The following is a 23,499-nucleotide window of genomic DNA, read 5'->3' on the forward strand; positions in this document are numbered from 1 at the left end:
GAAGTTTTGCGGTTTTGTGTGGGCATAGCAACCAAGGTTGGAGGGAGGGAGCAGAATTAATTATTCGATATCAGTATAATAACTGGACTTTGAGAAGTCTTTATTCATGCAGACAGACAGTTAGTTGGGTCGCTGATGCGTTTGAGTCTCTGCACTCCCTCCCCCCAAGGGCAGCATCGCTCATCGGTGAACCATCACATCTAAATGCCATATGAACACAACAAAAAGTAGCTCTCATCTGTGTACCTAAAACAGTTCTGTAGTCTTCATCGCCAAAGCCAGAGGTATGCTCTATGTATTTCGAGTCCAATAATAGAATCTCCTGTATGCGTGGCTTCAAGACCTATAATGGGTATGTAAAAATAAGCACAGCATGTCAGTCAGGTTTCTGTGGGAATGTGGATTCTGCTATTCTCCCAGAACGGCAGACATGATTAAGTTTATAAGACACGCATTACTAATTTCACTTACACATAGCACAAAGTGGTTTTCGGTCCAGGCTGGAAAGACTATTGCATGTTTCATCTTCATGTCAGCCTAATATTTATGAAACATGAGTTTGCCATTAGAGTAGGGATGTGCCATTATGCTTATTCAATTTACTAACTGAATAATTATATTTATTTTATCAATTAATTACACTTACCGGAAATGAAGCTAACGGGTTGATACTTCGGTCCTTCCAGGTAGGAACAACATACATGTCTTCTATATAAATGTCCATGTCCTGATGAGGAAAAAACAAACATGATTATTAATAGTCTGCCTTCAGTACCAAAAGTTACTTTTAAATGTGTAATTAAAAAAGAGGTCATACACGTTTCAGAGCCAGTTCACCAATGAGCTTCAGGCATGCATTTCCAATCTGCAAGAAATCACAATTAAGACATTATAGTGAACATGACTGAAACTCTCCCTTCGGTAATAAATGTTAATCTGTTAGACCATGTAACTCACAGTTGAATCCATATAGCTGTTCAACCCAAGGCTCCAAAACTCATCCCGTGTCAAACAAGTTTGTCCTTCCTTCACAATTATTTCTTCCGAAGGCCTCTTTCGGTCCAGGACATAACTGAACTGAAGATAATAACCATTGTTGTGATACAGATGAGTAGTTTTACATAGAAAGTAATTATTTGTAGAAATTTGCCTACCAGTTGTTGTTGGATAGGGTTTCGGGACTTCGCCCAGGGTTGGTCTGGTGAGTAGTCATTGTCCACTGGAATCTCAAGTTCTACAGGGATGGACATACACAAAAATATAAGAGAAATAGTAACAATGTTTAATAAAACTAATAGTGTAGAGGTAAGAATTACTGTAGGTAGGCATAGGTTTTTATAGGCCTGCTTCTGCTGCAGAAGCCAGGTTCTATGGTGTAATAGTTAGCACTCTTGACTTGGAGCAATTAAGAGTTCACTATTTAAGGTGGTGGGTGGCAGTTTAATATGATTATTGGACAAATCATGCATGGTTTCAGTCAAGGCGGCTAAACTTGAATTTAAGACATTTTAAGACTTTCTAATGACCCATGCATGCAATTCCACTTACTTGTCATTGCTGGGGCAGACCTGAACCCGCTTCAGGGAGCACACCTTGAGCTGCTTCCAGTGATAGATCAAGGACTGCTTCCTGTGACACTGTAAGCAGATGACAAACACAGCTTACCAAGGAACAGTGAAGTTCACTATTTAAGGCGGTGGGTGGCAGTTTAATAAGATTATTGGACAAATCATGCGTGGTTTCAGTCAATAGGCGGCTAAACTTGAATTTAAGACATTTTAAGACTTTCTAAGGACCCAGGCATGCAATTCCACTTACTTGTCATTGCTGGGGGCAGACCTGAACCCGCTTCAGGGAGCACACCTTGAGCTGCTTCCAGTGATAGATCAAGGACTGCTTCCTGTGACACTGTAAGCAGATGACAAACACAGCTTAGTAAGGAACAGTGAACTTGATGAATGAAGACATTTATACATTATTTCCTAGATCAATTAAAAACAGGATTAATGCATTAAATATCTTTAATGCAAGTGCAAGTAGAAAATGTACCCAATACAGCCTGGTGGTAGCTGTTTATTGCCACCGCTGTCGTCCCAAATAACTTTTTGATGTTGTCCATTCGCTTCTTGTTTTTGTTGTTGTTGAAGTGTTCTAGGATGTTTCTCATCAGGAACAGATGGGTCGATGGTAGTTGCTGCGTTAAAAAGTAATTGTTTTTTCTCATTTGTGCAAACAGTTGTTCTGCAACTTGACTGTTTACATGTCCTGCAGTTTGAGGGACTATTATTATTATTATTATTATTACTAGATCTGGTATGTCTAGATGTAACATTACTGTCTATTTACAAGTTTACTCTATTATTACATGTCATAAATGTCTAGATGTAACATTACTGTCTATGTACCTATGTAAACGAGACGAAAGTGAAGTTGAAAATGGTGCGCAGTAGTGCAAATACTTGTCCAGACCACTAATACTTGTCCAGACCGCCTCCAACCCGTCCAGCCTGGCTCTGCGGCTCTGCAGATACCCCCTACTCAACCTAGCCGCATTTCTGGCAGACGCTCTCTGATTGGCCGACGCCAGTTTCTAGCCTGCTGCGTGATTACCAAACCAAGCCGCATTTCTCGGAGACGCTCTCTGATTGGCCGACGCCTGTTTCTACACTGGTTAAGCTTAGGCACTCTTCGAAGTTGGTTAAGGTTAGAGTTTGTCTTAGAGCGTGACGGCAAGTTCTTTCAACGGTTAAGCTTAGGCACTCTTTCGAAGTTGGTTAAGGTTAGAGTTTGTCTTAGAGCATGGCGATAGAACGCCAGGTAGTTTGCAGGCTGTTTGACGTGGAAATGGGCAAAGACACAGTTCGTCACGGATTGGGCATACGCGTCAGTGGCCAATCAGAGAGCGTCAGTCATTGCCAATCAGAGAGCGTCTCCGATAAATGCGGCTTGGTTTGGTAATCACGCTTCTGAGGTGCAGGCCAATGGCAGCCTCAACCAGATATCTATATAGAACATTATCTATGTTCTATATTCAGTTCGACATCAAACTGGAAATGGTAACAACAGATGAGGTACTCAAAAAACTGAGCGCCCTCCAACCTAACAAGGCCACTGGCCATGACAACATCCCCTCCAAATTCCTCAGAGACTCAGCAGCCGCCATCACCCCAGTCATCACACACATAATAAACCTCTCCATAAAACAGGGACACGTCCCCAAGGACTTCAAAATTGCGAGAGTAACACCCCTGCACAAAAAAGGCAGTAAATTAGACCCAGGCAACTACCGCCCTGTTTCTATCCTTACCTCCATCTCGAAAGTCATGGAAAAAATTGTATACGAACAGGTCGGAAAATATCTTGCGTAAAAGAATCGAATCTACGAATTCCAATCTGGCTTCAGAACATCCCACTCCACTGACACATGTCTTCTCTATTTAAACGACCACATCAAACAAGAGGTGGATGCGGGCAAATACTGCGGCATGGTCATGCTGGACCTACAAAAGGCCTTCGACACTGTCAATCACACCATTCTGATTGACAAGCTAAAAGCAATTGGTTTTGATAGTCTATCAGTGAGCTGGATGCAATCCTACCTGGAGGGGAGAGAGCAGATGGTGGAGGTAAACGGTACCCTATCCCCCCCCTCACAGTAAGCTGTGGTGTTCCACAAGGAAGCATACTAGGTCCGCTACTGTTCCTAATTTATGCAAATGACATGTCGTCAGCTTGTGACTGCAACTTGTTCATGGTGCGGACGACTCAGCCCTGCTGGTCTCTGACAAGAACAAGTTACAGGTTGAAAAAACCCTCAGCTCGGAACTAGGCAAAATCTGCATATGGCTCGCTGATAACAAACTATCATTACACATGGGCAAAACAGAGTCCATTCTCTTCAGTTCAAATAACAAACTCAGCAAGGAAATATTTGCCTCTAGGATTGAACCCAGGTAGGTAATATCAAAGGCGCTAAAAACAAAATTACAAACATCTCAAAACAAACTGATCAGACTACTGCTTGACCTTACTCCTAGAACCCACCTCACCCCTGCCCACTTTGACAACCTAGGATGGCTTAGAGTAGACGACAGAGTACAGCAACTTGCAATGGGCCTGGTCTACAAGATACACTACACGACCAAGGTACCCATGTACATGTCAAAATACTTCCCAAAGGTCAGTGAATACCACGATCAAAACACCAGAGGGAGCTCCACAAATCAGATTCCCAACCCAGATTCGGCTCAAACAAGGGACTAAACACGTTTAGCAATTATGCCACATCAATGTGGAACGCACTACCCAAAGCTGTAAAGGAATGTGAATCACTACCCACTTTAAAAAACACTCTCAAAAAACACCTACGGGAGACTGCAATTCGAAACTGGCCCCTGTAAATGTCCTAACACAACCCCCTCCAATGTACAGTAAAAATTACCAAGTATGGTCTTGTCAATATTCCAATGTACAGTGTTGCTTGTACAGTTGTACAGTGTCCCCCACCCACCCCTCCTACCCAACCTCCCCCCCACTCCTACCCAAGCTCCCCCCACCCACCCAACCACCTCCAATGTACAGTACCCCCCCCCCCCCCCACCTACCCAACCTCCTCCAATGTACAGTTTCTACGTCAAATGTATATACTTCTTTTCTGGACTCTTTTCGTATCACGAGCAGTACTGTATTTGCAAATCTGGTATGTCATAAATGTATAGATGTAGCAGTACTGTCTATCTGTATGTCATATATGTTACGATGAATTGAAAATGGGGGACCCTGATGTAAACAAGACGAAAGTCTTTCTCTGGTCTGCATCCCCTTAACAATTGTGTGTATTGAGCTGTACTGTACTGTACCCATTCTGCAATCTATTAATAAAGTTTTCAATCAATCAATCAATCAATATGGCCTCAACGCCCCCAAAGTCAGCTTAAAAATGTATTCTACTTCCGGTCTAAAATGTACTAAAATGTTCAAAATTCATATTTTTTCCATTGTACAAGGATCTCTGCATACAATGTTGATGAAGGCGTTAGAGAGAGAGAACATAGTAAATGGTAAATATGTCAAATAATAATATAAGTAGGGATGCTCGATATTGGCTTTTTTACCGATACCGATATTCCGATATTGTCCAACTCTTAATTTCCGATACCGATATCAACCGATATCAACCAATACCGATATATGCAGGGTTTCCCCCCCCCCAAAAAACGGAATAATTTCAGGTAACTAATAATGTCACTGGATATATATATAACAAATATTGTTATTGTTTTTTTTTTTTTTTTTAACCGATACCGATATTTTCCGATATCACATTTTACTGCCGATATCGGCCGATAATATCGGTCGGCCGATAATATCGGACATCCCTAAATATAAGTGTATAATATAAGGGCTGTCAAAGTTAATGCTTTAACTTTGGAGATTAATTTAAATTGTTTAAAGCATTAAAATAAAATGAATCTAGATTAATCTATGGAGTGAAAAACCTTCAACGTTCTGAACTTTCAGCAGTATATTTGCTTGTTATTTTTTTGCATTGACTCATGCACCTTTTTGAAAATCATCTGACATGAAGATGGAACACATTTTTGTTGTTGTTAATATGATTTATATTACTGGTAGTTCATACAAGACATTATCATCCTCTAAGACAATCTGCACTTTAACATAGGCCTGGGTTGTTTTTATTTCTGTTAGGGCCGCGGATATAAGAAAGAGGTCTAGCTGAGTCAATGTTGATGGTTTTGTTGAACATTTGTATTTCACAGGAGAGCAACTGTATTCAAAGAAAGCTATTAAAATAGTCTTTGAATCTAAATATACTTTCTTTGTGTTGATTTTACTTTAATTCCATGATTTTCCTCAAGTAAATATCTGTGACAAGCTTCTGTCTTAAAGGCCAACTTGCAGGTTAAACCCTACTCTGCAATTATGGGTAGTTTACATCATTGGTATCTAATTTCATTATTTATTTTTTTCCATTTGACGCCGGAAATGCCACTCAGAAAGGGTTAAAAAGGTCCAGGTACGAATAACATGCACAGAGCAAATCTAAAAGCTTATCAGACGCTAGCAAGGCTGTGACGTCACTTCAAGCAACTTATGCCTTATGCCCGTCCGGGTCATAGTACTACTGGCTATATGGCTCTGGCTAACGTTACCCCGCTAACGTTAGCATTAATACTGTCGTGAACCATTTAAAATCGGGCATGTAAAAGAGTTTGGGGAACGAGTAAAATGTGCAGGTCCTCTTCTCAGACCTGTGGGGCAAAGCACTGCACGCCTCATGCCGGCTAGCAAGCTACACGTCGCGGCATGTTGATACGATAGCAGCCCCTCGGATAGCACTCGGTGCATCAGTCACGAAAGGGGCTACCACGATAGCTATTAGCTAACATTAACGTTACAAGCTTAAACACCTTATAACTACAACTATATTGTCGTGTCCATAAGTTCCCTGGCAGAATAATTGTGAGGACAAAGGTATACAAAGAGGAGAGAACCATTTTAAATCGGGCATTCATGCCGGCTAGCAAGCTACACGTCACGGCATGTTGATATGATAGTAGCCCCCTAGTAGCCCCACTCGGTGCATCACAGGCACGAAACGGGCTACCACGATAGCTATTAGCTAACTAACGTTAACGTTACAAGCTCAAACACAACTACTACTATTGTCATGTCCATAAGTTCCCTGGCAGAATACTTGTGAGGACAAAGGTATACAAAGAGGAGAGAACCATTTAAAATCGGGTGATGTTAGGAGTTTCGAGAATGCTGGCTACCAAGCTAGCTAACTTAGCTACTAACGTTATAAACACAATATGTACAACAACACAAATTTACATTATTACAAATATGGTAACGTGGTTGTGGCTTTTACAAATAGTGGTTAGCTTTAGAGATGAATGGCTATGATCACGGAGCAATAGTGTTAGGTGAAACAGAGACTAGCTCCTCGGCTAGTAGTAACAAGAAGGCTCTGCTTCCTGCCACTACCTGCTGTGACTCTCAGAGCCCCTCGCTGCCCTGCACCTGATGTGACGTCATCATTAAGATGACACATGCACGTTATGAACCATGGATTAAAATATGCATGTGCGTGGAGGTTGTGGTTTGGTCGACAAAATGTTTGATAAAAACGCTAAAACTGGGTCAATTTCGATACATTTTTTCCCCCTCTTCATGAAAGTCACCGTTGCCCTAGTCACATTGTTTATTGAACAAAAATACAACCTGCAAGTTGGCCTATAAGTAGAAAAATGCTATTTTTAATCTAGATTAATCTAGATTAATTACAGACAATTGTAAGATAATTGACTTTATAATCAGGCCTCTACATGTGGCCCATAGGCTAGAACAGGAAGTAGGAAGTCCTTAATTAAACTTGCTTGACACCACATTCTAAAGCTACCAGTGATTAAGTTTACACTGATATGGGTTTAAACCAATTTGTTTATGCAAGAAGAGGGCTTCCTTTATCATTTAGTATGTGTTGTAATGGCAACTCGAATTGTTCTATTCCGGCTCCTTCCGGCAGTGTGTTGAAGTGTCCTTGAACAAGTCACTTAACCGTTAACACATTCAGCGCCAGAGGTCGCTGTGGGCCGTATGGCCGTGTGTGCCAGCACTTTAATGAATGGGGATACATGCCGGTGTTTGCAGGGCTAAAACTATATTAAATATCAGAGCTATTTCATCCATACATTCCAGTTTTATACCGTGGTGAATATGAGTATAGTTTTAGAGTAATTCTGTGTAATCCCAGGAAACGCTGCGTAAGCAGCGTTCAGTGCATTCACTAGAAACCGTGCCATTCCTCGCCTGGATCAACAATCAATCTGAAATCAACACTATATTATCGGTATTATGTTTCATCATGCATGCATGAAAGGGTGTGGGGGGGGGGTTCCATACTTCGATCGTCACCAACGGAATACGTTACACAGTACATTACAGACACTCTCCGATCGCGCGGAAGGAATTATTGGATCAACGCAAGATTGATACCATATAGCCCTTACCTTGACTAGGATGTACTGCAAAAATAATATTCCAATTATCTGATCGCCATTCCAAGTATTGATGTCGATCGTGTTGCCAACATAATCCACCAAATAACATGAATCGGCGGTGCTTGATTCTCCCCAATCCATGTGTTATAAACGTTACTCCTGCCCGACAAGGAAAACCCGGACCAGACTTTTTAGATCGACGTACAGGCCAAGCCAGAGAGATTCCAAGGATGTGCAATACTGGCCGCAAGGCGTTAGGCGGCGGTATTGGACGTTTGCGATCTCAGACCCATTCCCAATGATAACATCAGGCTCCCTCGATGGATTATGAATGGAAATAGCGAATAAAAGAAATAACGACCAAAACCCGACTTTTCTCGGGTTTGGCACTCAAGCGATGGCAAGTTAACCCGACTTATCTCGGCTCTGGCGTCCAATGTGTTAACTTCTCCCGATGAGCAGGTTGGCACCTTGCATGGTTGCCTCTGCTGTCGAATGTTAAGTTGGCTTAAGTTGTAAAGTGCTTTGGATAAAAGCGCTACAGTATATAAATGCAGACCATTTAGCTAGTCTCTGTGCCTTGTCCCATGTAAGATTCATTCCTCTCAGTTCACCTTTAGCTGTTCTACACCAGGTGTTCTTTGGCCATCCAGGCTTTCTCTCTCCAGGTGGTGTCCATCTTAATGCTACCTTTTGTATCCTGTCCTGGTCCGTTCTGAGTGTGTGAACTAGCTATCTGAGTTACCGGTGCTTTATTTCAAGGACCACACTATTTGAATCAGTTTTGCGGAACAGCTCCTCATTTCACACTTTGTTGGACCGGAAGATGCCGCAAATATTTCTCTGGCACCCATTGTGGAAAAGCATTTATCTTGTTTGTTTTTTCAGACCTAAAGCAGTGGCACACATGAAGACCCGGGGCAGCGAGAGAGGTGAGCGGCAGTCAACAGAAGCCTGGCTCCCTGAGGTGAAAATAGGGGAATCATTTTTTATTTTCTTCATTTTTTTGTTGTTGGTGACTCAGTGCCACTGCTGGTATTTCTACTCACCAGGCAACAAGACCATTACGCCAAAACAGGTCACTCCACAACAATAAAAATATAGTGGTAATTGAATGGCAACCATGGATATTACTTTAAAGAACACTGCTATGACTCCAGACGTTGTCTACCTAGTGTCTACCGAGGTCTTGGCTGAATTCAACGCTTTAATGGAACGAGTACAAGCTGACAAAGCAGCCATAGCTGAGTTGAAGGACACTAATGATGAATTGTGTGAACAGTTAGAATCTAAACGTCCTCATCATCTTCCTCTCATTCACAATCAGAGGGTAGACCCATCAGCGGGGCGAGTGAGGGGCTTGCATCAAATTCTAAAGACTGTTACTTTCTTCCCAAAGGAGAGGAAGTGTCAGGTCTAGGTGGCACTAGCACCATTTCTTTTATGAACCATTTTCTTTTACTGAGTTATCGCCCTTACGTGCAGAGAAAGCGGCTCACAATTACGAGTATTTAGGTGGAGAAGCCCGGCAGGAGATTAAGCATCGCCTCCCACACATGTTTGAGATACTGAATGAGATCTGTGGAAAGCTGCAGTCCCTTAGAAAGTTGCAAAAGCTATTTCTTTGATAGGAAACAAAGAGAAGGGGAGTCTGTTGGAGAATACTCCCATGCCCTTATGACAATAATGGAAGATGAATCATTGTAATGTCAAATGTCCTGTTGTAGTGATCTCACCTTGAGCGGCCAATTTGCTGAGAATGTGTGTGATATAGCCCTGCGTAGAGAGAGCTTAGGAAGACTATCACATCAGACATTATTTTCTGTTTTGACCTCCGGTAGGAGGCCCTTCAATCATGAGAAGATGGTGATATGGGGGTTACGGTATTATCTATTACAGAAAGCAGATTGTCTATATGAGATGGTTTGATTATGTTGATAGTTTCTCAAGGGGCTTTATTCATATTTCCACAATACTCATGGCTATAACATTTCCAATAACCTTACATTGACATGCCTTCTGTAAAATAATGCAACAAAAATGGGGTATGGGGGGGGTAACTGTACATTGGAGGTGGTTGGGGGGGGGGGTAACTGTACATTGTATTATCGACGAAACCTTACTTGGTCCCAAGAAGAGAGTCTCGTGTATTACTGGGTTAGGACATTTACTGTACATTGGAGGGGGTTGGGTTAGGACATTTACAGGGGCCAGTTTCGAATTGCAGTCTCCCGTAGGTGCTCCTTGAGAGTGGATTTAAAAGTGGGTAGTGATTCACATTCCTTTACAGCTGTGGGTAGGGCGTTCGACATTGATAATTGCATGATAATGGCATAATTGCAAAACGTGTTTAGTCCCTTGTTTGAGCCGAATCTGGGTTTAATATGATTTGTGGAGCTCCCTCTTGTGTTGTGGTCGTGGTATTCACTGACCTTTGGGAAGTATTTTGACATGTACATGGGTACCTTAGTCGTGTAGTGTATCTTATAGACCAGGCCCATTGCAAGTTGCTGTACTCTGTCGTCTACTCTAAGCCATCCTAGGTTGTCAAAGTGGGCAGGGGTGAGGTGGGTTCTAGGAGTAAGGTCAAGCAGTAGTCTGACCAGTTTGTTTTGTGACGTTTGTAATTTTGTTTTTAGCGCCTTTGAGGTGCTTTGGTACCATGAGGTGCAAGCATAGTCGTAGTACCCTTGAATGAGGAGGAGATATTGTCATGGCCAGTGGCCTTGTTAGGTTGGAGGGTGCAACATTTTTGAGTACCTCAACTGTTGTTACCATTTCAAGTTTGAAGTCGTCTTTGCGGACCCCTAGGTTTTTGTAGAAGGCTAGGATGTGTTCTACCCCAAAATGCCCTGAGTGGGAGGGTAGTTTATTAACCAGTGTTGTGGCTATGTGTTATGGTTTGACACCGACCCCAAACGCAACGACACAAGAGAGTAGGATTCAGAGTTGCCAAATACGAGGGCTTGTTTATTTGGTACTAAGAATAAGAGAAACAGGGAAAGCAGGTCAAACAAGACAGGTACAATGATCAAGGGGCAAAGTTCTGCTGCTCTGCAGCTTCTCCCGTGAGGGTAGTCTTGGGAAGCAGGTGTTGACTTCTGAACCGCTCTGCAGAATTCTCTCGGTGGATTCTCAGATGTTGTTGCGAGACCGAGAGAGGGAGAGAGGGAACGAGTCAGTGACAGAGCAGTCTTAAAACGAGCAGGAGAACAGGGTGTACAATTCTTCGTGTTAACAACACAGTGAGCACAGTTCCAAACACAGCCCAAGTGAATCTCTTCGTGTTAACAACACAGGGAGCACAATTCCAAAAACAGCCCAAGTGAAACTCTTCGTGTTAACAACACAGTGAGCAAAATCATAACACAGTCCCAGTGAATATCTTCATGTAAACACACAGTGAGCAAAATCCAAACACAGTCCAATTGTGAAATAATATCTTCGGTGTGAGCAAACACACAGAGGGAGATGGAAGATCCCAAAAATATTATTCCATAAAGGAATAAGCAAAAATAGATAATGGCTGGGTGAGTGACTGTTTGACAAAAAGGTGGTAGTCTTCAGTGTAAAAGTTACACACGAAAAACGGAATAGGTCAAGACAGTCAAATAGATAACTCACCCAGACGAGATGCGTAAAAGGAACTGGAACAACAGTGGAGGCGAGCGCGCGCCACGGGAGCAGGAATCCAAGCGAAGGCTTCTAGGAATTCCTGGAGAACAGCACAGAGAAAAAGGCAGCAGCAGCAGCAACGGGGAAAAATAACCAGAGACAAATCAAGACGATCCAACAACTTAGGGTGGGGAAAACGGGGTATAAATAATGAGGGATCGATTGATTGAAAAGCGTGGGGAAGTGAGAGAACCAATCAGCGACGTCTCTGATGACGTCAACGGGGAGAAAGCAGTGACAGCTGGGGAATGTGATTGAAAAGCGTGGGGAAGTGAGAGAACCAATCAGCGACGTCTCTGATGACGTCAACGGGGAGAAACGTGTGAACGAGGGGATAGAACCAATTGACAGAAAATGAATGAAAACAAAGCAAGGGTGGTTAAAGGAACAGAACGAGTGAGAGAGCAAGGACAGAAACCTCACACTATGTTTGTAAAGAAATTGTTTAAGTAATTGGCCACAATATTGACTGCAAACAAGTCATTGATAAGCGACGGCCATATTAGACACATAGCCATAATTTAAGATATAGTTTATGCGTTCGCAAATATGAGAACTCTGTCATTGAAGTGGGTGGTGGCACGCAACAGGGTAAATAGGACACGGAGGCTGGCAGTGGCACTCAAACTGTTAATAAACCGGTTTGTAGTCACCATCATTTCTGCCTGTGTCTCTGTGTCAGTGAGCCCAAGCCACTCTGGTGGCGTGTGGCAGGTTCAATGTTGTAGAAGATCATTCACAAGACCAAACAGATGGCATTAGCAGTAAATGTCATGACAATCAAATTGCTTTCATTACCAATGGATGTGCATAATGAATCAAATGATAATCTTTATGAAGGAGTTCTCATTTTACATGGTTCTAATGCTAGGCTATACATCAGACATTTGGTTACTGTGGCTTTTCTCTCTGTCACTCCTACTTTTGGTTGAAAACACAGATGCCATTCCTATATGTAGCTATTGTATGCTCTATAAACACTGTTGGCAGGAGCCTGTTCAGCCCCCCCTATTCATATATTATCTTGTTCTTATGCTTGTATTTTTTATATATCTCATATATTTGTATTGCGTTAGCCTCATACGATAATTGCCTGAGTAATTGTTCTGTGCCAAATTGAGATGTCTGCCTACTCTCCTCACACTGCTGCATCTCCCTGGCTTAGTGCCTATGTCCTCAGCCAATCAGAACACTTGTTACGTTCAAAAATCCCCATCTGCCTAACTCACTCGTGTGACTTGTGCCTGACTTTCGAGGCTCCTTTCCAACAATCTTGAACAATTACTTAGGCAATTATCATATGAGGCAAAATTTGTAATTTCTATTACCCTGCCTGCCCCCATCCCCCCGTGCTGGCTATGACCCCTGAATTTACCTAAGGGGATTAATAAAGGAACATCTTATCTTACCTAAATGTTTGTTTTGTGCATTAAGTTATGTCAAGCATTCCAACACTGGCTGCCATCGACAGTCTGAGCTGTTTTGAAAAGTTACCTTTCATCCATCGTCAGGCATGAAAGAGGAGAAGGGAGTTGAGGGAGAAATACATTTAATAAAGTTTGGAGAGAAATAAAACAATGTCTGGCTGTTTTGTTACTTTATACTTTTACTGCCGATACTTAAGTACATTTAACGTGAGCTACTTAAGACTTTTACTCAAGTGATTTTCTTATGGGTGACTTTTACCAGAGTCATTTTCAAGTAAGATATCTTTACTTTTACTCAAGTATGGCTTTCAACTACTTTATACACACACACACACACACACACACACACACACACACACACACACACACACACACACACACACACACACACACACACACACACACACACACACACACACACACACACACACACACACACACACACACACACACACACACACACACACGCACACACACACACACTGCTGATTGCTAGTGAGAGGTTTAAGCTTTTTAAGGGGCCAATCCTTTTAATGTGCCACCCATCGGAAAAGTGGGTGAGCCTACTTCAGGCATAGAATGGCATATTCTATTTCATTAAAATATGAATATGGGACATTAGACTGGGAAAAGGAGCCAAACAGCCAAATGATATTTGTTGTCTCATCTGTTATTTCCTCTAAATATTATAGACCCTTTTAATGTTTGTAAACAATGGTGAGATTTTGGGATGCAACATGCAATTTGGTTACAGAAATCCCTAGGCACAGTCTCTAGATGAAACCATGTGACATCCGACGACCTGTCTGTGAAAGTGCTTTGATGCGCTTTCATCCAGAATGCCTCTGGATGACGTTGTGTGCACATTCCATGGCTTGTGTGCACAGTTTGCTTTCGGAAGCAGACTTCTTCCTACAAAATGTAGGAAATGTCAACAAAAACAGCCCAATCAGCTTCATTACTTGCACAATTTATTATGTAATTAAGAGGATAAACAACTAATTGTGTTTGATATTTTATTGGCTCTAGTTTGAAATAAGACACGTTAACGAAGCAAAATATTAAAAAATCTCAATCAACCCCACATTATTCACCTAGGCTGTATCGCCTTAAAGTAATTATTTACTTTAACCTCAAACAAACTACCCCAGGGTTCACTCAGAAACGGACCGAGACCACCTCAAACAGGTGAACCAGGGTTCGGTTGTTTAGTGCGGACCTGAGTTCAATTATTATATTTACCTCAGCCCAAACGAACCTCACCACGGGGGTAAACACTCCAGGGTTTGATTCAACTGGACTAAACAAGGCTAAGCCATATTTTCCTATTTATTTCCTATTAATCATGTTATATACATTTTTGTTTTCAGGACTTTATCGGAATATGCACACTTGCACAGTGCAGTGGTGTCACATGAATGTATAAATAGTTATATGACCATAAAGACAAAAGAAAAACTAAAAATGGAAATTGAATCTCAATTTCTCAAAAGAAAAATGTATTCAATAAAGAGCAGCAAGCGTGGATGTTAGTGACCACGTCAGGAGAGATGGAGACAACAGGGTGCTCATGCATGGCAGGACCAGGGAACACTTGTCGCCATGCAGCAGCTAGATTGAGGAACATCAGTGCCTTGCGAGTTCAGGACAAAACGGATATCACACCGTTTCAATATATTTTATAAGTTACATTCAGAGTTTATGTTCAAACATGGAGACCATGTGAGCCATGTGGACATTTGAAGCTCTGCTCACTACCACCACTACTATTTCTACCACAAAGAAATGCAATTTATTTTATTCTCACAGTGAAATTCCAATTGACAGTCTTTGGGGCCCTCTAGTGGCTACTGTCAGGGACTGTAGCCCATGCAGTTAATGGGGAACTATCTTATAAATGGCCTTTTCCAGTGTTTAGCATTGTTTTCTAGCAATGTGGGGTATGTACATACGCTGTATTGTGTTAGGATCCCCTCGAAAACGAGATGCTATATCTCAAGGGGTTATTCCGAATAAAGAATTTCAATATATCTGTCTCAAATTCAAATGTTTGCGCATTCCTCCAGTTCAGATGAGACAAGGTCCTCCCCCAGTGAACTAAGCCATTCTGAATTTAGCGTATGTGTGACATGTAAGAATTGTCATCTGCATACCTAACCCCTTCTGTGGTTGTAGCCACTGCCCACAATCAACAATGACCAAAACGGAGCAAGTGGAAATAATGCGGAAGCGGTTTTCCCTGTCAGACACTTGCACTTCCCCAAAAGAGAGAGAGGGAGAGACAGGGAGAGAGAGAGAGGTCTCTCCCCCTGCTGTTGACACAGACTTGCGACTCGAAGCGCGCACACGCGTATTCCAATCCGTGCAATAATATTCACGGGGGTATATATTGTCATTGAAACAAGTTACCAATGCATTCTCCCGTGGGATTATGCCCCCCGCACCGAAATGAATTAGTCCCTCTCTATCTCTCTCTCTCCCCCCAAAGTTATCTGCCAGTGCAGACTGTGGGTGACTGTCACTCAAAGCGCATTGCGAGTATGGGCGGAGCCCAGCCAAAAACAGCTTGGAATCTGGAAGTGCAGAAAATGCTGCTCTACAGTACTTGATTAGAAATACAAAACAATGAATTTTCTTGAAAAAAACTTTACAGATGTGTTCCATAGACTCACAGGAATTGTGTAAAATTGCCCAAATAGTGAAAGAAATAGTAAGACAGTTCCCCTTTAAGACATAGTACAGTTGCCAGCATTGCTATTGAGCACTCTACTGTATGTGCAATGTAGGCTGTAATATATATATAGGGTGTTATTATAGATTTCCTTATTTTCTGCAGGTTGAGAATGCGCTGAGGCGGGGCAAGGCTTACTGTCTTGCTTACTTACTGTAGTAACTAACCTTACTGTCATGCACTTGTCCTAATATCCTACACTGTAGCACTCAACACTTTGATGAACATTGTTACTCAGCTGATATAGTTGTACCCTTCCAGGGGTGCCCGAGTGGTGCACCGCATACAGCACTACGGTGCAACATGGCCGACCCGTGTTCGACTCCCGGACCCGGTGATCTTTGCAGAATGTCTTCCCCGTTCTATCTCCCATTCCTGCTCTCTCTCTCTCTACCGGACTGCCCGGTAGCAAAAATCAATAAAAACCTACAAAAACATAACTTGTCCGAAAGGACAAGTAACATTTAGAGTTGTACCCTTCCTGCTGTCTTGTTGTACAAAACTTGTAAGTCGCTTTGGATAAAAGCGTCAGCTAAATGACAGAATGTCAATGTAGGGCAGGGATGTCATGCATCTGATGTGCAGAAGAAGTGGAATGCAGGCACAAATTAATAATGTAGAGGAAGATAAAACACAGCAATTTCAAGCATCACAAACCAGAACAAACACATGCACTCAAACCCCATCATGGACTGATCCAACCAACCCCCCCCCCCCCCCCCAACCAATGGTCTCCTTCAGCTGTAGCAAATGTGGAGAGTGGCGAGTGATCCACAGATGCCCCGCAGTGCACATGGCACCGAGCTGACCCCTAACCAAGCAGAGAGGTTGACCCAGGAAATACAGATGCAAAGTGGAAGTTGCGCCTGACTGCAAAACAAAAAAATCCAGTGGAGCACTACCAACCCGGTGACGTTTCTGAATGAACACCTTGTTCCCAACTTCCAAGGGAAACACTGCCACCATGTACGGCCGAGAAAACGAGAAGAGAAAGCTGCGCGGCTTATGGAAGGCAGAGGGGGTATGCTGTGGAGAGGAAACGCCTGGTGGTGCGTCCTGGTTGGGAGCCAGAGCCCCCAAATGGGATTCAACACAGCTGCTCCAAGTCGAGGGTCCCCCGAAGAGCTCCACATCACTCACTGTGTTTCTGAGTCAGCCACATGGGGACATCCGGCCCCTGGATGACAGGCGATTTCTCATTCTGCCAAATGGGCAGCGTGGATACTACTGTGGATGCTACCCCCCAAGCAGGCACATCACAATAGTGTGCCATAAGGAAAAGTCTCATAACGTTTGAACAAATTGTCGGCGTTGAACCAAATTGTGAGCAAGTTTCAAGTTTTGTTTTATTTGTCACATATAAGGTACACATCCATTACAGTGACATGCTTGGTTCTGTATGAGCCTCCTGAGGTTGTGCTTCATACAGTAAAAATAGTTAAAGAATATAGAAACACTATACAAAATATACAGAAACACTATACAAAATATACAATGTACAAAATGCAAAACTGAGGTAGAGAGGTAGTGCAGTTATTCTAGTAATAAAATATGGTGTAGTGTTAAAAAGTGTTTAAAGTGCATGTTAAAGGTGAGTGTGTGCATGTGGATGTTGTGTGCAATGAATGTAGAATGGATGGGTTAGTGTTGCATAGAGTGTGCAGAGTGCAGAGCAGAGTGTATTGTTATTTCCGTTCCTTCATGTTGGGGCTGCAGTGCTGCACGCTGGTCATCTGGACACCTTCTGAGCACCTGGAGATAGACATCCCTTTTGACAAGGACACTGCAGAGCTTTGACTCTGCACACATGCTACCTAGACTAGTAGATGATGTCACAGCCAAGATACATAAAAACTCTGTCCCAAGCACCTGGAGCTTTTGAAGACTCGATAACCCAAGCCATGAAGGAGCACACGCACGCACGCATGCACGCACGCACGCACGCACGCACGCACGCACGCACGCACGCACGCACGCACGCACACACACACACACACACACACACACACACACACACACACACACACACACACACACACACACACACACACACACACACACACACACACACACACACACACACACACACACACACACACACACACACACACACACAGAGCACTGATTGCATCTCTCTTTTTTTCCCCTCTGGGTTGCTATTGTCAGACTCTGCCAAGAGAGGTCTGGAGAATGTACAGAATAATAAGTTATTAAACTCCAAAACACACCATTAGATAAAAAAAAGTAAACAAGTGGTGCCCTTTTGCCAAGAGGTCGCTGTTTGACAGCATTACAGATTCTACACATATCAAAAACACATTGCACATTTAATGCCTTCCAATCAAAAACACATTGCATGTTTTAATGCCTTCCAATAAAGTATTGCAGATGATTTTAAAGCAGATGGCACACTCAGACCTAAGATAAAAAACTATTTAGTATACTTTTCTGTGATTGAAAAGTTAATCATGGTTGATGCAAGCTAAACTCAGCATTTTGCTTAGTATCTCGCCAGGTGCAAGATCTTGATTAGTACAGTAATAGTAGTCCTAAATAGTAAATTCTTATGCATGAGCAGTATTATGGTAAAAATGGACCATTCATGTATGCTGATGAAGGCAGTTTGCTGAAATGCATCTGTTTGTACCATTCTGCTGCCCAAATCTCTTAAGGACGCCGGTGAGTGCTGGTATCTCATTCAGTTACTGTGATTGACAAGTGTCCATAACTTATCTGAAGTAAGTATGTTATAATGACATGCTTAGAATGATTGGCAATTACCATTTGACTCAGATCAGAGTACAATATTACAATGCTTCCTCTGCCATTCTTCACATTGTGCTAATAGAGTTGTATCATGTGAATCCAATTAGGAACTAATTGATAATATAAAATGGAACCAGCGATAGCTACCAGAGAGCCTTGTGTCTAGCCAGCTGTCACTGTTTCATTTGGACCTTTGTATTCAGTTATTTCAACATCATTAAATTCTCTTGGTTGAAATACCAAACACCAAACTGTTTTTGGTGTCACAGTATGGTCTCCTTGTAGCATCCCGCCATCAGGGTATATTGTCTTGGCAGTTGAGTGAAGGAGATATTGGCTTCCTTCACTTTCTTGTTCTGTCAGGCTGAGTTCAGTAATTAGGTTGTTGTATCACCTCACACAGCGTTGAAACAGCAACAAGGATGTCCGCCTGCTGTGCACCTTGGATTTAGAAAACACACACACCCATGCTGCTGTCATTTAGGTAAACTAATTATAGCAGTATAACAGTCACAGATGTGCCTATTATCTTTTTGGGTTATTATTTAGTTGCAGTGCCATGTTTAGTCACTAAGTGGTGCTCCTTGTTTGTACATGATGTAGTAATAGGTTTAATTTGATTTAACTTGAGCCAGTGACTCACTTCACTTCCTGTCTACCTGCCGTCCGGCACAACGTTAACTTGTCTTCTCTAGTAACAATTTGGACGACAGACTGACAACTAAGCACTGACTGGGGGCAATAGACATAAATACACAAAGGGACATCAAAAGACAAAAGGGAGATTGAACTGCATGGACAGTTCAAGGACAGGATGTTTATAGAATACAAGAGGGAGAGACACTAGGGAGGAGAGAGGGAGACAGAAGGACATATATACATATATAGGCTAGAAACACAAGAGGGAGAGACACGGGAGGAGAGAGGGAGACACGTCACAGCCATGTGATGGAGAATTCTTTTTTATACAACCATGATTCCTGTTTAAATATAGTTTGCTCCTCTATGTAATTCTTTGCAGAGCTATGGAAGCAAATGAGTGCCAGAAGTATTTGAATTTAATCAGACACCGCATTTATAGCATTGAAAATAATAACTTTGAAAACATGTATCTGAATTTGAAAACATGTATCTGAATTTTTTCAGACACCGCATTTTTGTATCTGAATTATTTCAGACACCGCATTTATAGTTTCAGACACCGAATTTATAGCATTGCAAATAAATACTTTGAAAATCATGTATCTGAATTTCTTTGCTCCAAATTTACCTATGCGAAATAAAAATGCAGTGTTAATAAAACAATTCGAATGCATAATAAAATTCAATTCAACGCCAAAAAAAAAATTCGATGCATAATTGCGGTGTATATAATTCGATGTCAAAAATTCGATGCATAATTGCGGTGTATGGAATTCGATGTAAAAAATCAACATCCGGGTATCCAGCTGCAGAACCACAGAACCACCACAGCAGCAGCAGGCTGAGGCCCCTCGCTTCCATTGGCTGATTTGGGTCACGTGATTTGGGTCACGTGACCGTCCCACCCAATGGCTGAATTGGAGTATTGCACTGCGGGCATTGGCTGATGCACTGCAGGATTGATTGATTGATTGATTGATTGATTGATTGAAAACTTTATTAACAGATTGCAGAATGGGTACACGTGACCGCCACAGGCCCTGATTGATTGATTGAAAACTTTATTAACAGATTGTAGAATGGGTACAGTGACCGATTGATTGATTGATTGATTGATTGAAAACTTTATTAACAGATTGCAGAATGGGTACAGTGACGTCACAGGCCCGGATTGATTGATTGATTGATTGAAAACTTTATTAACAGATTGCAGAATGGGTACAGTGACGTCACAGGCCCGGATTGATTGATTGATTGATTGATTGAAAACTTTATTAACAGATTGCAGAATGGGTATAGAGGTGTGATAGGTGTGATAGGTGTGATAGGTGTGATAGGTGTGAGAGGTGGGATAGGTGTGATAGGTGTGATAGGTGTGATAGGTGTGATAGGTGTGATAGGTGGGATCGGTGTGATAGGTGTGATAGGTGTGATAGGTGTGAGAGGTGTGATAGGTGTGAGAGGTGTGATAGGTGTGATAGGTGGGATAGGTGTGAGAGGTGGGATCGGTGTGAGAGGTGTGATAGGTGTGAGAGGTGTGATAGGTGTGAGAGGTGTGATAGGTGTGATAGGTGGGATCGGTGTGATAGGTGTGATAGGTGTGATAGGTGGGATCGGTGTGATAGGTGTGAGAGGTGTCCGATCACACCTATCACACCTCTCACACCTATCACACCGATCCCACATAGCACACCGATCCCACCTCTCACACCTATCACACCTCTCACACCTATCACACCTATCATACCGATCCCACCTATCACACCTATCACACCGATCCCACCTATCACACCTCTCACACCTATCACACCTCTCACACCGATCCCACCTCTCACACCTATCCCACCTATCCCACCTATCACACCTATCACACCTCTCACACCTATCACACCTATCACACCTCTCACACCTATCACACCTATCACACCTCTATACCCATTCTGCAATCTGTTAATAAAGTTTTCAATCAATCAATCAATCAATCAATCCGGGCCTGTGACGTCACTGTACCCATTCTGCAATCTGTTAATAAAGTTTTCAATCAATCAATCAATCAATCAATCAATCAATCAATCAATCCGGGCCTGTGACGTCACTGTACCCATTCTGCAATCTGTTAATAAAGTTTTCAATCAATCAATCAATCAATCAATCAATCGGTCACTGTACCCATTCTACAATCTGTTAATAATGTTTTCAATCAATCAATCAGGGCCTGTGGCGGTCACGTGTACCCATTCTGCAATCTGTTCATAAAGTTTTCAATCAATCAATCAATCAATCAATCAATCAATCCCGCAGTGCATCAGCCAATGCCCGCAGCAATACTCCAATTCAGCCATTGGGTGGGACGGTCACGTGACCCAAATCACGTGACCCAAATCAGCCAATGGAAGCGAGGGGCCTCAGCCTGCCGCTGCTGTGGTGGTTCTGTGGTTCTGCAGCTGGTTACCCGGATGTTTGGTTTTTTACATCGAATTCCATACACCGCAATTATGCATCGAATTTTTGACATCGAATTATATACACCGCAATTATGCATCGAATTTTTTTTTTGCCGTCGAATTGAATTTTATTATGCATTCGAATTGTTTTATTAACACTGCATTTTTATTTCGCATAGGTAAATTCGGAGCAAAGAAATTCAGATACATGATTTTCAAAGTATTTATTTGCAATGCTATAAATTCGGTGTCTGAAACTATAAATGCGGTGTCTGAAATAATTCAGATACAAAAATGCGGTGTCTGAAAAAATTCAGATACATGTTTTCAAAGTTATTATTTTCAATGCTATAAATGCGGTGTCTGATTAAATTCAAATACTTCTGGCACTCATTTGCTTCCATACAGAGCCTCTGTCCCAAACTGTGTCTATTTTGATCAACAGGTCAAGAGTGCACGCTAAGCCCACAACCTTGAGGTCATCTGAAAGTAGCAGATGCAAATGAACTTACCCCCCAATTTTGAGTTTTTTTTTCTTTTCTTCTGCCTATAAAGCTGTGCTGAGAGAAATATTTGGACTTGCATTGATAAGCCTGAGGGTACCCTATCTGTTCTTTAATTGGAATAACGTTTCTGAATTTATAATCGTCTCTTTGAGCCTCATTTTACCCTTACACATGAAAGGTTGGCAAAACCTTCGTTAATCACAAACATGGTGAGGGGCAATTCTCAACACACTTGGCTCATCAACTGAGGTTTTTCCTGTGCTGCTGTGTTTGCCATCCCATCACGTACACAGAATGTGGTCCTTGTGAATCTCGTGGAAAAGTGAGATATTTTACTAAATATACGCCTTCTGAACTTTCAAAGGGATGATAAGGGATGATAAGGGATGACCAGTCGCAACAATTAATTATTGGGCGAGTACACACAGAGTGTGAAAGATTTGAAAGCTGCAGGGGTTAATCCCCCCCCAACAAATTACTGTACATGGAGCATTCTATGGCTGCATATGGAATACATGCAGTCGTATGGAATATCAGCCATTCTAGGGCTAGCTGTCGGCTCAGCCTGGCTCAGTTAGAGAAACAGCGGAGCTCTCCCGTCTTGCTCCCCACAGACCACCCGTTTGGATAATAGCCCAGCATAAATCTCACAAGAAGGTCTTCTCCCGTCACATCTGACCCTTCTAATAAGGTAAGATCTGGTAAATTATGCAATGGGGAAAGAAGATAGCCAAAAGAAACAAAAGGAAAAGGATAGAAGGTGTCCTGGCCCCTTCTCTACGCCCTCTCCAGTATTTGTAATTGAAGTGGATGGTAATGGCATCAGGGCTTGACATTAGCACCTGCCAAATGCGGGTAGAATTCAGCAGTAGCATGTAACTCAGTCAGTCTTACTCGTCACTTTGGCAAGTGAACTTTTGGCTTTTTTGGCCTTTTGGTGCCGGAAATAGACACTTCCTGTGGTGGCATTTCACACTGTCAACAGTAGGCCAGAACCCATTCTCCACACACAACACAGACACAGGCCTCTCTCTCTCCCTGGTTGAAGAAATACAATGTGGAGAGGTGGTCAGACCAATATAATCAAATACCGATAAATATAATTATAGTTTTGGGGCGCCAGACAGGCTAAACCTGTCAACATTTACATTTACATTTAGTCATTTAGCTGACGCTTTTATCCAAAGCGACTTACAAGTTTTGTACAACAAGACAGCAGGAACGGTACAACTCTATCAGGTGAGTAACAATGTTCATCAAAGTGTTGAGTTACAGTGTAGG

The 23,499-nt window shown here is 42.3% G+C and overlaps 1 long non-coding RNA gene across 1 annotated transcript; it reads right to left on the reverse strand.

Annotated features, from left to right (window-relative positions):
• Nucleotides 1-645: 645 nt before the first annotated feature.
• On the reverse strand, nucleotides 646-1,066 carry LOC311242780. The gene is made up of 3 exons (XR_014620639.1): nucleotides 958-1,066; nucleotides 818-865; nucleotides 646-727 (listed from the first exon to the last, which is right to left on the reverse strand). It is a non-coding gene; the product is annotated as an uncharacterized lncRNA (long non-coding RNA).
• Between the last annotated feature and the right edge of the window lie 22,433 nt (nucleotides 1,067-23,499).

Source organism: Notolepis coatsorum (genome assembly GCF_963971535.1).
Source record: "Notolepis coatsorum genome assembly, chromosome: 16".
NCBI lineage: Eukaryota > Metazoa > Chordata > Actinopteri > Aulopiformes > Paralepididae > Notolepis > Notolepis coatsorum.